Below are 14,788 nucleotides of genomic sequence, written 5' to 3' on the forward strand. Positions count from 1 at the left end.
GTATCTTTATAGAGCGCTGTTCTTCGTGTGTTTTAATTGAAAAGTAATTTCCATGGCTCTGTAAAATCATGCCGTTGCATTTAATTTGTTTTGCGGAGAGCGCAAAATAAATGAACGAACCATTTAGATAATTTTTGTTATGTTCAATTATTATAAATGGAACTGATCCTTTCCTTGGTAATTAGTTTAATATTTTAATTGACCATTTGATCGAGTAACTTGTTATCATGGTTTCTACAAATTTTTCTACCAGCTATTTAATGAACTATTCAGATTTCCCTAATTTGTAATCGAAATAATTCTGATTTTAATATGAAAATTGGAAGTGAATTGAATTTCATCCATTTTTGTTCTATTTTAAACTTATATTTGTATTAAAAATGACACACAATTCTAACATTCAGTACTTTATAACATTCAATGGGTACACTTATCTCTTTCTTCGTGTTTAAGAATACGACCGAAGACATAGCGATGTGAAGTCATACAATTGTAATGATTTCAACTATAGTCGTCTAATGCTTATTTTTATTGAGTTCTCTTTATGTACTGAAAGGTTGCTTGGGCAATATTTCATTTCCACTCTCCTGAAGTGAACTGGGTATTCGAAAAAGTTACTTTATACAAACTGAATCGTGCTATGGATACCACCACTCATAAAAGAAACTGATATGCAACAGCACCTAAAATCACTTACAATTACTGCACACTAACTTATACCGATCATAACATTGTAAGAGTCAAATATTCAACTTCAAATATAGTAGGAACGTAGTCTTAGCAATATTTACAACAGACGCAAGCAATTCCTTAATTACATTTTGCATTTTCATCTAAAATTTCAATGGTTTAAGAAGGTTTTCAGCATTTAGTTTCTTTTTCTCTGGTATCATAAATTTAAGGGAAAAATATATAGATACAAGTTAATTTTGACATTAACATTTCGCTTTTCCTTTTATAAGTAGTCGCAGTACATGTATTTTTAACTTCGGAGGGGGTATCTAAGAGGAAGTAATTTACAATAACATTACAGTTTTCTATGTTTGAGTGAAATTGCACCATATATCTATGTACATGAGAGACTGGTTTAGCCGTACTTGCTAATGCAAGGTGCATTACCAATCTTTGAATGCACAAACACAACTTTGAGGGACATCTTGGCATTGACAAATTTCAATTTTAATTAAATTTTATTATCTGAAATGGAAATAATCCACGACATTAATCTGTTTTCAGAGATAACATGCTTCAGAAAACAAACCATTTTCCCCATTACCATCTTTTATATCATTTGACTATTTGGGTTTGAAATACAATTTAATACAAATTTCCGTAGAATTAAGAGAAAGCCCAGAGGTATTGCTGTGTAAACTTTTATTATTAAATTCTATGAATGTCGAATCTAACTATATTTATTTTGAAAGCCACTTTATAACGAGATATTTTGCATTTAATGATTCTGTGTAGCAACAGTTCACTGTCGATAAACTAACTGGTTAGTTTTGCCCAAATTTACAAAAATTCGTTATATTCAAACAAAATTCGTTCAACTAAGCGTTTTGAGCATGCACTTTGTCAGCACTCTTTAGTTAGCATAGAGAAATTTGATATATGAATAAAAAGGGAAATTTTTCATTTAATATTTTCATTTCATTTTTATAGGTTGCAAAGTTACTTAGATCTTATCAAATGATTAACGAAGAATGATTTTTATTTATCAATGTGTTTCGAAGGATGGTATTGTATATTGAAGTCTGAAACAGATAAATTACTCATTTTGGAAGTGTCACTGGTATAATGTTTGTTTATCTGTCATTTTCATTTAATCTGTGATATTTTGCTTTTTATTGGCTTAGATTTGTCTGAAAGTAAAATGTGTATGAAATAATTATTTTTGGCGAATCTGCCCACAAAGAAGGCAACATGAAGCTATCTTTGCTTGTAAACATATTTATCCTAACGTAGTTGTGGAGATTAAGGGCTTTTTTATTCATTAAAGCTACAATGCATATTTGTATATTGCCCGAAGTAAAAAATGTGTCATCTGTCATTATATTCACATCATAGCACAGCTCATTATTGACTAACGTTTGGATAATTGCCTAAATATGATAAAAACGCCAATACTATACTACATACAACAGTGCGCCAATACGGGATTTAACCGTCCAATAAGTCATATTGGCCTTGTTAAAAACCATATTGGCCTAGGCCAATATGACGTATTATACTAGATAGTCAATAAAGTTACTTAAGGGTTTCCATATTGGCTGAATTATTGGTCCTCGGCTAGTAATATTGAACCCGCTACACCTAAGTCCAATATGGCAAACCTCAGACAAGCAACTAAGCCAGTATGGAAAACCTTACGCAATTATAATATACAAGTAATTTAAAAAAAAAAAAATGATGAACAGTGAACTGTTTTTTGTCCAATAAAAGCATGTTACTCATTAATGTCCACTAACTTTATGCAACTTATTTGTTTCTTGGCTGTCAGATTTATATAGATTGGTAGCTCTTAGACTGACAGGAGAAGGTGGTGAGTGTTAATCTTTTATAACATCGTAAAAAAGTGCAGGTCAAGTGGAAATGGAGAATTAATTAGAACATAGCTGTGAAGAATGAAGTAGAAGACTTGAGATTTTGACAGGCCACACAGAGAAACATGTAGAGTTTAATTTTGTATTTGTTTGCAGTAAAATATTAGATGTCCATCTTCATGTAGATAGATTAATGTAAAGATTGATGAAAAGAACTGAATCGATTTGATCTTAGGGCATACATTGTTGAGAGATAGTCTAGCTGATGTATTCTTTATGTGAAGGAGCGCCTGAAACATTGGTTCCTCCTGGGATTGCCATATTGCAGCCACTTATATTGTTATTAGTCTGTAATGACATGTAAAATGCCGCGTATATTTCTTCGGATTCTTAATCTCATATACTATATACATGTGAAGAGACATACAACAAATCGTTACAAGTTAACATGTATTGTAATAAGCTTCCACATATTATTAAGGAAGACTATCCAAAACTGACTTGCAGTTTGAACTTCTATTAAGTTTTGCTCCAACTATACTACTTGTTGACGTTAACAACTGATGATTTTTTTATAAATACTATCTACGGTGTCCAGCTGAATTCAGAGCTGTTGCAATCAAACTTAATTTGAAACTGCATTAAGCCTTTGATAAGCACAAAAAACCCTATATTTATCCTATACTCCTCTGCCAGATAGCTATAGGACATTGTTAGAATTTTGCAGATGTAAAATATAGTACGATGCCTGGCCTCGAATTTGAACATAGTTTTGATCAGACACCAAGATATTTTAATTATATGAAAGGATAGGGTCATGGACTGGTCAACACCTAAAAGTAAACTTGTCATATGTTGTAATACTGTCTCAAACAAGATGTTCTTCATTTACAACACTTTAGACAATATTCTTTATGTTTTGCCGTACTTAGTTTTGTCATTCGGCTGTCAAATGATATTTATTTTATATCTATATTATGTCAATAAATTTTAAACATTAACTATGAGATCTAAATAGGACATTGTAAATAACACAATAAAATGTTAAATATATAATTTATACATGTCTGAAGAAATTTGAATTGAGTGTATTGCCTTCGATAAACAGATGGCAGCATGCTATTCAACTTATGACACGTTTATTTAAATAAGTTCTAATATTTTTCGAACCTCTGCATTCAATATTTTACTAAGTGGGTCGAAAGCATGTTTTCATAGGAAAACAGTTAACTAACTTGCTTTGTTAAAAGTCAACAAAATATGTTTAAGAACTATTAGAGTTTGTATTGTTCGTTTCAACGTCCATGATACAATTGACACTATAGTGAACATCAACAAGTAATTGATGATCTAGCAGTTTTACATTTTATTGGCTACTAGAACTTTTCCTCCGTTATTTCTTACTACCAGATATATTTTCTAGCACACTAACAATTACAACCAAAATAATATATCCGTGATCTAAAACTGTTACGTCAAATTAAATGTGACACGACGTCATCGATACACAGGCAAATATTTTTCATATGAAGTTCATGTTAATCGAGCTTCACGTGAAATTCATGTGAACTTCACATGAAATTAACGTGATTTTCACGTGAAATTCACTTAACACGACTTTCATGTTAACAATTCACATGAATAGCTTCTAAATATTTTTTTAGACACCGCCTATGTGTTGCACGAAATGGCGACTGTTATGGAGCAAAATTCTGTCGACATCGGTAAAATTGGGTATTTTTATATATGCAAAATCAGAACTAGACTGTCGTACGTCTATGGCGTGGGTCATTTTACCGCGCTGTGGTTTAAAGACGTTTGAAGCACGTAATATTAGCATAATTATGTTGACTTCAAGACCGTCTTATTCTGGTATTTTACTGCATTTCCCGAAACAGTCGTCTAATTCCCGTATGAAAGTGGGTAATTTAGACAACAAACCATGAGTGTTTGCTTTTTTGTTATTTATTTATTTTTATTTATTTATTATTGTATTCCTTTAATATTTAGGTAACAATTATATTTCAACAAAAATTTTTTTTTCAATGGAACCAAACTTTGTCTTGCGTATTTTATTGACTCAATATAAAATGACGCGTGTTGAATATTAAAATACTGACGTTATCCACAAAGGTCTATAAAATTTCAAAGAAATGTTAACCTATAGTATTTTAATGATTACTGCATACATATGAACCAGGTGTGTAGTTCGAATATTCATTCATTCATGCATTATAGATAAAGCACCAAGAAACCTTGGGCTGTAGACAAGATTCTTTTCAATTTTCGTTTCAAATGAATTCAGATGAGAAGATAGTTGGTGTGTCAGAAACAGAACTTCTGAAAATCATTAATTCTTAGAAATCTGAGCACTTTAAACATTATCCACATACATGTATATATACTTAAACATTAACCACATACATGTATATATACTTAAACATAATAGAAAAGGAAAGTTCAGGATACGGTACTGGTTGGTCAGGATACGGTACTGGTTGGTGACAAAAAAGCATTTTGAAAATTGTTAAATCTCATTCAAAATTATTTTTTTAATAGACCTTAGTAAACCAAGAAAACGAATTAACGAGTAAGTCTTGTCACCATCTTCTCTGTTTTTCTATCCATGACAATTATGATACATGTATATTTTAAAAAAATGATTTTGGCAGTTATATGTTAGAAATGCCCGCTGGATATTTAAGAAACAACGCTAGCGTTGAAGTTTGATGAAAATGTTCAACTTCGATAATCAGGAAAAAAGTTGAACGAATTATATATAACAGTTTTATGAATAACAGTTTTCTCTCTAAAAATATAACAATAATCTTCAAGTTATACAGTAAAATATGACTTACCTGGACTATTTCCTATGCTAATTTGGGTAAAATCCCATTACAAATAATTGAAGAAGTGAATCAACGGACGACATGTTCACGCTATTTAATTGCCGTCTGATACCTGTAGAGCGAAAAAAAACATGACTGTTACAGTAGCCCTTTGATATCCGTATTGATTGTTAGCCTAGAAAACATCCCACCTAGAAGTCAATGCAGACTTATGCTCAAGTTTTCACCCGATTTCTTTTCAATTCCTATCGAAGACTTCATCAACATGTACGATATAACAACATGATGCCGATTAATGCAATAATGCGGTAAACAAATAGCGGATCGGGGAAATTGCCTATAATTGACATGTTGTGACTGCACGGAGGGCTTTTGAATTTTTTTATATGTATGATTGGTTCTTGAGAGAAAGTATACATAAATAGATCCGCAGAACAAAACAATGTTATGGGTATGTACCATAAATACAGAAGTCGTCGCATACAATCTTTATAATAAGTACTAAATATAAAAATTGCAAACCTTAGATAATATAATGTGTATAAATATTTATGTGCACGTGACGTTAATTGCCTTTTGAGTGCACTGTAAAATTACTTTCTGTCAGTGAAAGAATCTTTGAAACACAAAGTTAGAAAGTCTCTATAACCTAAACACATAAAATCTTTTGAACTTTAGGATGATGTTAATCAAATATAACAAAACTTCTGTTTTGAAGTGTTTCTTAATCAGTTTCAATTACGATGTTCAAACCTGAAACAGCCTGATAACTCAGTTGTGCTTTTCTTTTACTGAAAGGAATCAAATGATTGAGGATTTTTCATGGTTATCAGTAGTTTCTTTTACACAGCACTTTAGTGTACAAGGCGAAAGTATTATAATTACTATCATTTCTCTGAGTGACCTCTATCGGTAGCCAAGGGTCGTTGATCCTATGGGTAGCAAAGGGCCGTTGATCGTCGCTTCAGTCTTTGTTTGAATAATCTCGATATGTTAATATTATTATGTTGTTATCCTTATATCATTTTACCAAACTACTCAAGCAATTCTTATGTAATATTGGCAAGAATAAGGACTTACAAAATTGAATAAGGAATGTAGTTGATCAGTTATTGTTCGATATATAGATTCAAAGACATGACATCTAATCTTTCACTTTTATTCCTTAATGCAGATTTTTTTTATAATAAAGTGATCTTTGATGTGGTCAACTATTCATAGTTTAATGAGATGCAATATAATTCCTTATAAGTGCTGGGTTGTGCTTCCTATTTCAATATTTTGTTTGAGTAATTCTTTTTTTATATTTAATCTTGAACTTCTAAGTATTTGATTCGTATGCTGCTAATGAGAGATTACCCTCTGAAACACGTGTACAGCATACCACAATTTGAAATATATATATATATATATATATATATATATATAAACTTCTCTGAATGTGACGACTCTATTCGCTACACTGCTCCAACGGATCAAATTGACACAGGGAAGATATGTAAATGTATAGAAAGGTCTAAAAAAATTCCCAACGATGTTAGAACTGTCAAATTTGCGATGCAAATTTTTGGTCGTTCCCTCCGCGGGACTCGAACTCGTACCGCTGTGACATCTATTGCAACACCGTCTGCAGTAAGTCCAGCGCCCTAGACCACTCGGCCAGCTAGGCTATATATAAATATAGCTTTCGCTGGCCGGGTCATTCCTCCTCGTAAGTTAGTCCACGATGTATGGTAGTGTGTATATATATATATAAACCGTTGGACTTAATGCAGGCAGAGTTGCCATAGATGTCAGAGAAAAAAGAGGTTCGAATCCCGCTGAAAGAGCAACACATATGCATCGATTCTAGAGCTGGGGTGTAGCTTATTAGATTTGATTATAAAGGTTGAAGTTACATAATATATACATGTGTGTGTGTGTGTGCCTTATAAATGTAAACTGATCAAATATTTCACTTTGTTTTGCATATACCTGTTTGATCAATCTGTTAAGTGTCCTGTGTATTTTGAGTTTTCCGTGTCAGAATTAACTCGTCTGACATACGTAAAAAGTCGGGGTTATTGAGTGCGACAAGCGCGTATGATTTGACCGAATATTTTGATGATATGAAGGATGTTATAATAAATTATTATTAAAGCCATTTATTAAGTATGCGTTATGGGTTGAAATAATCGACAACACGAACAGGTAAAGGTTGAAGTGACATTACTAAGAACACAAAGCTAATATACAATCGCTTGGTATGATTGTTTACATGACTTCACATGATAATTCATTTCTTCCTGTGGTTTTATTTTCTTTCAGAATTTCTATCGCACAACAATCGAATCATAACGAGGATTGTTTTTTGGCTTATTTTTAGTTGCCTTACTTGATGTGTCTTTGAAAGAGCTTTGTAGTATAAAGTCTCAAGTACTTAAATATCTTTGATTTAATTAGTGTGATAGAATGTTGGATTCACTGAATGCTACAAACAAATTATGAATGATTGCATCAATAGTATCTGCATCGTTAATCAATTATTATCACAATCCTTACTGCAGACAAACCTGGCACTTGTTCCTTATGGCAGGTAATTGGCACGTTTATTATCCAGTTTATTACTGCTGTCCATAAGACCAACTAATATTGCATGAAAAGAGAGAGTGAAAAGTTAAACGAATTCATACCAGGTGTTTAAAGAACCTGTTTTTTATGGAAAGATATGTATTGTTAATTAGAAGTGTTCAGGAGTAAATGTTTTAATTTATTCATTGCAATATTTATTTTGTTATATGCATCTGTAATAAATCGTTGCTATCGTGTATCCTGAAGTTGTTCTTTTCGTCTGCCTAACACAATCGCGCATCACTGTTATTGCAGGCTTTGTATGTATATCCGACAGTGAGTGAAACACTGGTAGTATATATCATATTACAATGAAGGTGCAATCATTTAAACTTTTACACCTATAGAATTACCAGAATTCCTTTACATTTCCGGCGCTAAAGAATTCCCAGAATTCCTTTACACTTCCGGCGCATAACAGTTATTATTTTGTTTGGAGACAATGCAAATGAACAGATAATGACATAATGCTTTACCTTTAGCATTACATTTGAAAAAAATCCATTTTATCCAGAGTACTAACGGTGAATTATGATACTTTACTGAGTGGGTTTATGTTATCAGATCGGTCGATCATTGGTGTTAGTAAAGAGCATCACTATTTTATGACAGTCACTTTGTAGTCAAAATTTAGACAATCATTTCTGTTGTTTATTTCTGATGGAATCGTGATTTACAACATCCAAATCGTAGATTTAGAGGGAATGAGAACAGTCGTCTTGAAAAAAAATATTTTCTGTTTTAACTGTGAAGACTATTAGTACATGTAGCCGCAATATGTTTGTATTTATCTAGTAGGTGTTGATGAGATTATTTGGAATGATTACGTTGTTGAACCGTGCAAAAACTTTGATTGCTATTGGGCTTTTATCATTTATTTCTTGAAACAGTTATAGCAAAGGATCAACACGTATTGGTTTCTTCTGTTCTATTGTTTTCAGTACAAGAAATGTTCAGACGGTTTGAAAACCGATGAAATAAATTGCAATCGTAGGAAATTAGGAAATTAAGGAGTTACAGATTGCGGAAGCGAATACAAGTAATTTCTGCCTAACACAATCAATTATCCTGGCAGTGGCGTTAATTATATTATGTACAAAGCTTTCAGAAAGTGCAAAGTAATGGAGAATCATTCCTTTTATGATTCAAGGCTTCGTGCTTTGAAAATTTTTTTACACTTTAAAGGCAATAAATTCGTTTCTTTATATGAAGTAGAACATTATTGTTCAGCCTATATTTTAGCTGTTAATGTTTTAGAAGAATTAACCCTTTTCTTCTTATTGATTCATTCCTTTTAGAGTTTTCTGCTAAATAGGTTTCACATCGTTTGCTTTTAACAGAAAACCAGACCGACAATCATTTATTTGCATATCTATAACCCAAATGGTAACTGATAGGTGATGAAACTCTGTAATAGTCTTTGAATGTCGTGTCAATACCAATTTAGACAGAAATTTAAACTATGCAAAATGTTTTAGCACTGTTAGTATTCCCAAACTTGAAGTAGTAGCCTATTTACGTCGAACTGTGAGCCAATGGTCGAAAAACACGTAAAATGTCATGCATTATGGCTTTTATTTATTAAATGTTTATTCTTTAAAGATCTCATTATACGTTTAACAGATAATAGTTTTAACATCACATACACGATCACCTTTTAATGGTTGAAGATTTACATGTGCATGTAAGCATAGTTAATGAAATGTGTATCACTGAAAACTTTATTGGCGTTAAAATTAGCTAGTTTCGCTAAACGTTTCATCGGAGCGGATCTTAATAAAGTCACCACCTAAACATGGCTGAGAGATTCCTTTTCGATATATTTTTCAATTGGCAGAATTTGCTGTTATTTTAATGAACAGAATAATGATCATACATGAGACAGTCCTTAACTTATCATGTCAATCAATGCTTAAATATTTAAAAATCTGACGAAAACGTTAGTCTACTTGATTGATACTGAACAAATGTGAGAATTATATCTATGAATGGCCGGTTAACTGGGACAGCATAATCAATATAATCCACGATGAAACTGAGAGAAAAAAAAACTATACAATGACCATTTTCAAAACGTATAAATTTACTCTATTTCAATTTCAATGGTGAATTTTACTAAGAGCCCAAATGCTTGCCAGGCTGGGTGATCATTAACTGTCATGAAAAGGTTTTATTTGCTGATAAAGTATGTAAGGTTTTATTTGCTTATAAAGTATGTAAGTTAACTTACCTTATATATTACCCGCACCTTAGTAGTTGATTATAACTTTGACAAAGAATGTTCTATTTAATAGCTGAATGAAATAATTGTCTTAATTTTGTTTCCACACTTTTTTTTTATATCGATAACATTTCAATGCCTGATGGGCTTTGTCCATATTCGATTATTCCAAATATCAAACAGTTACTGCACATTTTTTTTGCCTAATCCTTTGATTTTCATCTCACAGTGTGGTGTTATATTACAAAGTGAGGATCTCAAATATATTCAAGTTACTTACCGGATGTTAGTTTCGATAGATACATTTCGCTGATCGTAGACAAAACACATACTCCTGACTAATAAACCTCATTATATAAAGTTGCGAACATTTGCACCCAATAAAATATCACTTAGCAGTAGATTAAACAAGAAAAGGAACCGTTGCAGATTTCCAAGAGATCGTAGGGTCAGGCTAGATTTAATCTGCCATATATACCATACATATTATACTTTGGATGTTTTACTTACAAATTTTATTTATCTAAAAGTTTAATAATGCTTTCTTTTTTCAAGTTCAAAGGAAAAAATGATTAAATAGTCAGGTATAGAAAAGCTATGCAATGTTACGTAATAATTCTTGTAAAAGGTCAAAATGGCTTGAATAAGTTTATCTTTAAAAATACTGACCTATTTAAACTACGAGAAGAATTTGATTTTGGAATTTAAATTATTTATTTTTAACTTGATAAAAGGACTCCGTCATGAAAAAACTTATAGTATTTGAATGCATTTCGTAAGATAGATTGGAGTAGGAACATTTGGGCTCCGCCACAGGAGGCTAAATTGCCCGACCTTACCCATTCCTACCCTTTTTCTAGTGGCAATCAAAATTTGTCGACCCTATTATTCTTGTGTCCCATCCCTTTTTTTCATTTCATCATCATTTCATGTTCATTTTATCATCCATTTCATATTCATCGTCTGAATATAGCTGAAATATTGCTGCTCGGACGTTAAACCCCAACAAACAAACAAACAAACGTAAGCATCAAACGTTGTCTTGATTTTGCGAAAGCACCTTGACAGCAAATGCTTTTGGGAAATATTCTGACAGCGACTGCTTTACGGAAGTACTCTGACAACACATTACAGTTTTTGGCTGAACCATCCCAACATCTACTTTTTCTAACGTATCCTATTTATTTTACTTTGGATTGATTACTGCAGTTTAATGCGTTTAAGAAGCTTCCAACCATGTTTTTATATTTCGAAAGAACCCAAACGGCTTGAAGAAGACACACAAACAGTGTTTGCAGTAAGGTTATACGAAATTAATGTAGTTGAAACTTTTGTTTTGAAATGCTCAGAATAGAACGACTTGCCCATTATCGAGGTTATTGAAACTACGCGAAAACGGACAGAAACACCAGTAAATATACTACACCTGGAAACTAAGAATGAAATGCATCAGAAAACATGGAGCATGGAACTAACGATCGGTATATAGCAATTTCCATTTCCTTTTCTTGAAACACCCGTCGAGTTCCTCCCGTCAAACGTTATGTTGGTACTTCAAGAAGCAGGAAGATTTACTCATGAGTTCATCAACCAATCACATAACTTGAAAGCTAACGTTGAGAAGTTAAAATAGGACAATAGATAAACTGTCATCATTTATAAAATGTTTACTGCGTCCGTTTATTACGATTTGTTGGATTGCATAATAGCTGTAATGTTTGCAAATTGTTCATTGGTACGCAGCGTATGACTATCAATCAGTGTTCCATAAAGGCACTGTTCATCAGTATCATCCCAGCATCATATTGAGTCTCTTAATAACGATGTTGTTGTATTCTTCCATGTAATAAGCTGTATTCTAATGTTGTCACTTTGTCCATTAACGGAAAATTCTAAATGAACTATACGTTTGATGAATGTCTCACTAGGTGTACATTATGCATAGACTGTCATGTATGCAGACGATAGAAATGTTTTGTAAGATTTCGTGGTTGTTATACACGACGCTTGATACACTCACACTGTTTTTTCTTTTTTGTTTTTTTGTTTTTGTTTTTTTTTTTTATATATATAGAATTAGTCTACTGTTTATTCTACGAATGATCAAAATACTGAGAAATATCAGAGGTCCGTGTGATCTGTTGCTATTACTCGGTGTTTGATTGTTTCAAACATGATAATGCTCGTCATGCAATAAACATATAAGAAATATTCATCTTTTAAGATGCAAACGGGTAATGTGTTTTTGGTGACCTTGATTCCAAGTCTGATCTTGCAAGATACTTAAAATAGACCATAGAGGTCAAATTGCAGAATGTTGCACGAGGTGAGTAATGGAAATTCATTTCACAGGGAACATGCGGTAAATCACTGCTATCTGTATCACATTTTTTTTATGATTTTATGCTTTGCCTATGTGGGACGAAACTTTGTGCACTCAAACAACATTTGACCAGGGGCAGGGTGTGAAGGCGTCAGTCAACAGAACTTTTTAAACCGTTCTGTTCTTGTATCGACCAACAAGAATAGATAGGGAATATAGAAATATATCACTTCCGACAAAACGATTTCAACCATTGATACTTACTGTTATATTCATTATTAATATGAGTTCGAGACAGGTTAAACATGAAATGCTTCCGACGAATCATTAATTCATACCACCTTTCATTTCGTCAGCCCTTTTTATTATAATTAATTCTTAATACCTTCCCATACGGTTTAAATCGTCCTGAAATACGGTTTGAAATGTCTCAATACACTTTCCGAATTGTCATACATTTATTACGAAATCTTTTTGGTCGAATTTTTCGGAATTCATTCAGCTCATAACGTCATTTTCGTTAATATTGCGCACCACACTGTTAACTGTTTTTGGCCATCCCTATGTTGGAAAAAGCTAGTGAATGCTTTCACACAATTCACAATATTAATACAACCATATCCGGGGTGATGGATTTTAAAAAAGAAGCATATTGTTTTTGTATTTTATTTATTTTTATATGATATATATATATATATAATGTCTCAAAATGTGACGACTCTTTTCGCTACACTGCTCCATCGGATCAAATTGATACGGGGAAGATAACGTAAACTTATAGAATGGTCTGAATAATTCCCAACGATGTTAGAACTGTCAAATTTGCGAAGCAAATTTTTGGTCGTTCCTTCCGCGGGACTCGAACTCGTACCACTGTGACATCTATGGCAACACCGCCTGCACTAAGTCCAGCGCCCTAGACCACTCGGCCAGCTGGGTTATATATTTGTACTGAATCTATTAAAGTAGACAAGAAACAGTAATAAATTTTACGAGGAAGCTCTCTAAATACCATTATTGGATTATGATTCAGTCGTCCGTAACTGATAGTATGAGCTAGATCATACTCCATACAGATGAAATAATTTCACCCTGTCAGAGATTTGTATTAAGGAATTATAAAACATCGTAAGATGCCGTTCATTGATTAATTTGTATGGTATATTTGGCTCGTGTCCCTGACTGCCAAGTCATGATGTAACAAACCTTTCGATATTATGTCAGTTCAATAAAAAATAATCACAAATAATTTCACTTCATTTGTGACGTTTTCATTTGACTTCTTTGGCTTGTTACTTTGTTTTCTTTTGGCAAAGAAAAAAATTAATTACTTTTTTTTTTCTTTTATAGAACCTTTTTTTAAAACATGTGCTTTAATCCTTATTGCCTTGTGAAACTCATTGAAAGGGTTGGGATGTACTGCAGTCTTTCTATCTGTACGATTGTTGGTTCGTTCTTTGGGTTCGTCCATTTGTCGGAAACAATTTGTTCGCAGTTTACGCAAGTTGCTTTCATATTGATTTGATAAAGTGAACCCCGTTTTCTTTTACCGTGTGTCCGTCGTTGCCGTCCGTTACTTAACTTATTCAAACATCTTCTTCTCTGAAACTACTTGTTAGAATGTAACCAAACTTTGTATGAATATCCCTATGGGTATATTTAAAAATCCGTGTGTGGTGATTTTTGATCTGGCAAAAACATGGCCGCGGTTACTAAAAAAAGACCATAGGGGTCAAATTTGGAAAAAACTCAATAAGTGTTGCGTTTAGCTAAAATCTGGCAAGGGTGAATTGTTCAGTGTTATAGAATGGACCTATCTTGGAATGTTGGGACAGATTTTTTGAGCAATAAATGAGTTACGGGTCCTAAAATGGATTTTTGCCCGAATTTTACATTTCCAACTCTGAAAATATTCTCCTCAACAAAACCTAGCATGAATGAAATTTTGAACATCTTTAACAATCTGTGCGTTGGGATTTTTTGTCTTGCTAAAAATATGGCCGCTGTTACTTCAAATAGACCATACGGGTCAAATTGCAATTTTTTTTTAGCATAATGGGGTGGACCTTTGCCGAAATTCTGCAGAGAGTCTCATTGAAAGATGAAGACGTTATGAGTCCTGAAATGGATTTTTTTTTTAAATTTTACATTTCATAACTTTAAAAACATTCCCCTCTGAAACTACTAGATGGATTGAAACAAAACTTAGCATAAATGTTCCATAGAACATCTTTAACTATCT

General features: G+C 32.6%; 2 protein-coding genes across 7 annotated transcripts in view; one reads left to right on the forward strand and one right to left on the reverse strand.

Moving 5' to 3' along the window:
• The window catches only part of LOC148615766 (putative G protein-coupled receptor B0563.6), a 29,888-nt gene extending 19,388 nt beyond the window's left edge, over positions 1-10,500 (reverse strand). Inside the window, exons 1-2 of one of the 2 annotated variants that reach the window (XM_088582343.1) lie at positions 10,233-10,500; positions 5,402-5,504 (exon numbers count right to left, since the gene is read on the reverse strand). The gene's annotated coding sequence lies outside the window, so the exon portion shown is untranslated. Of the gene's footprint in view, positions 1-5,401; positions 5,904-10,232 lie in introns of those variants that run through there. The other variant, XM_088582341.1, reaches the window with a different exon arrangement.
• LOC148615764 (CD109 antigen-like) overlaps positions 1-14,788 on the forward strand; it is a 227,013-nt gene that overhangs the window by 142,409 nt on the left and 69,816 nt on the right. The gene's annotated exons all lie outside the window — the stretch shown is intronic.

Source organism: Perna viridis, chromosome 5, assembly GCF_037379345.1.
Source record: "Perna viridis isolate PV_CMFRI_1.1 ecotype Kerala chromosome 5, ASM3737934v1, whole genome shotgun sequence".
NCBI classification, from domain to species: Eukaryota; Metazoa; Mollusca; class Bivalvia; order Mytilida; family Mytilidae; genus Perna; species Perna viridis.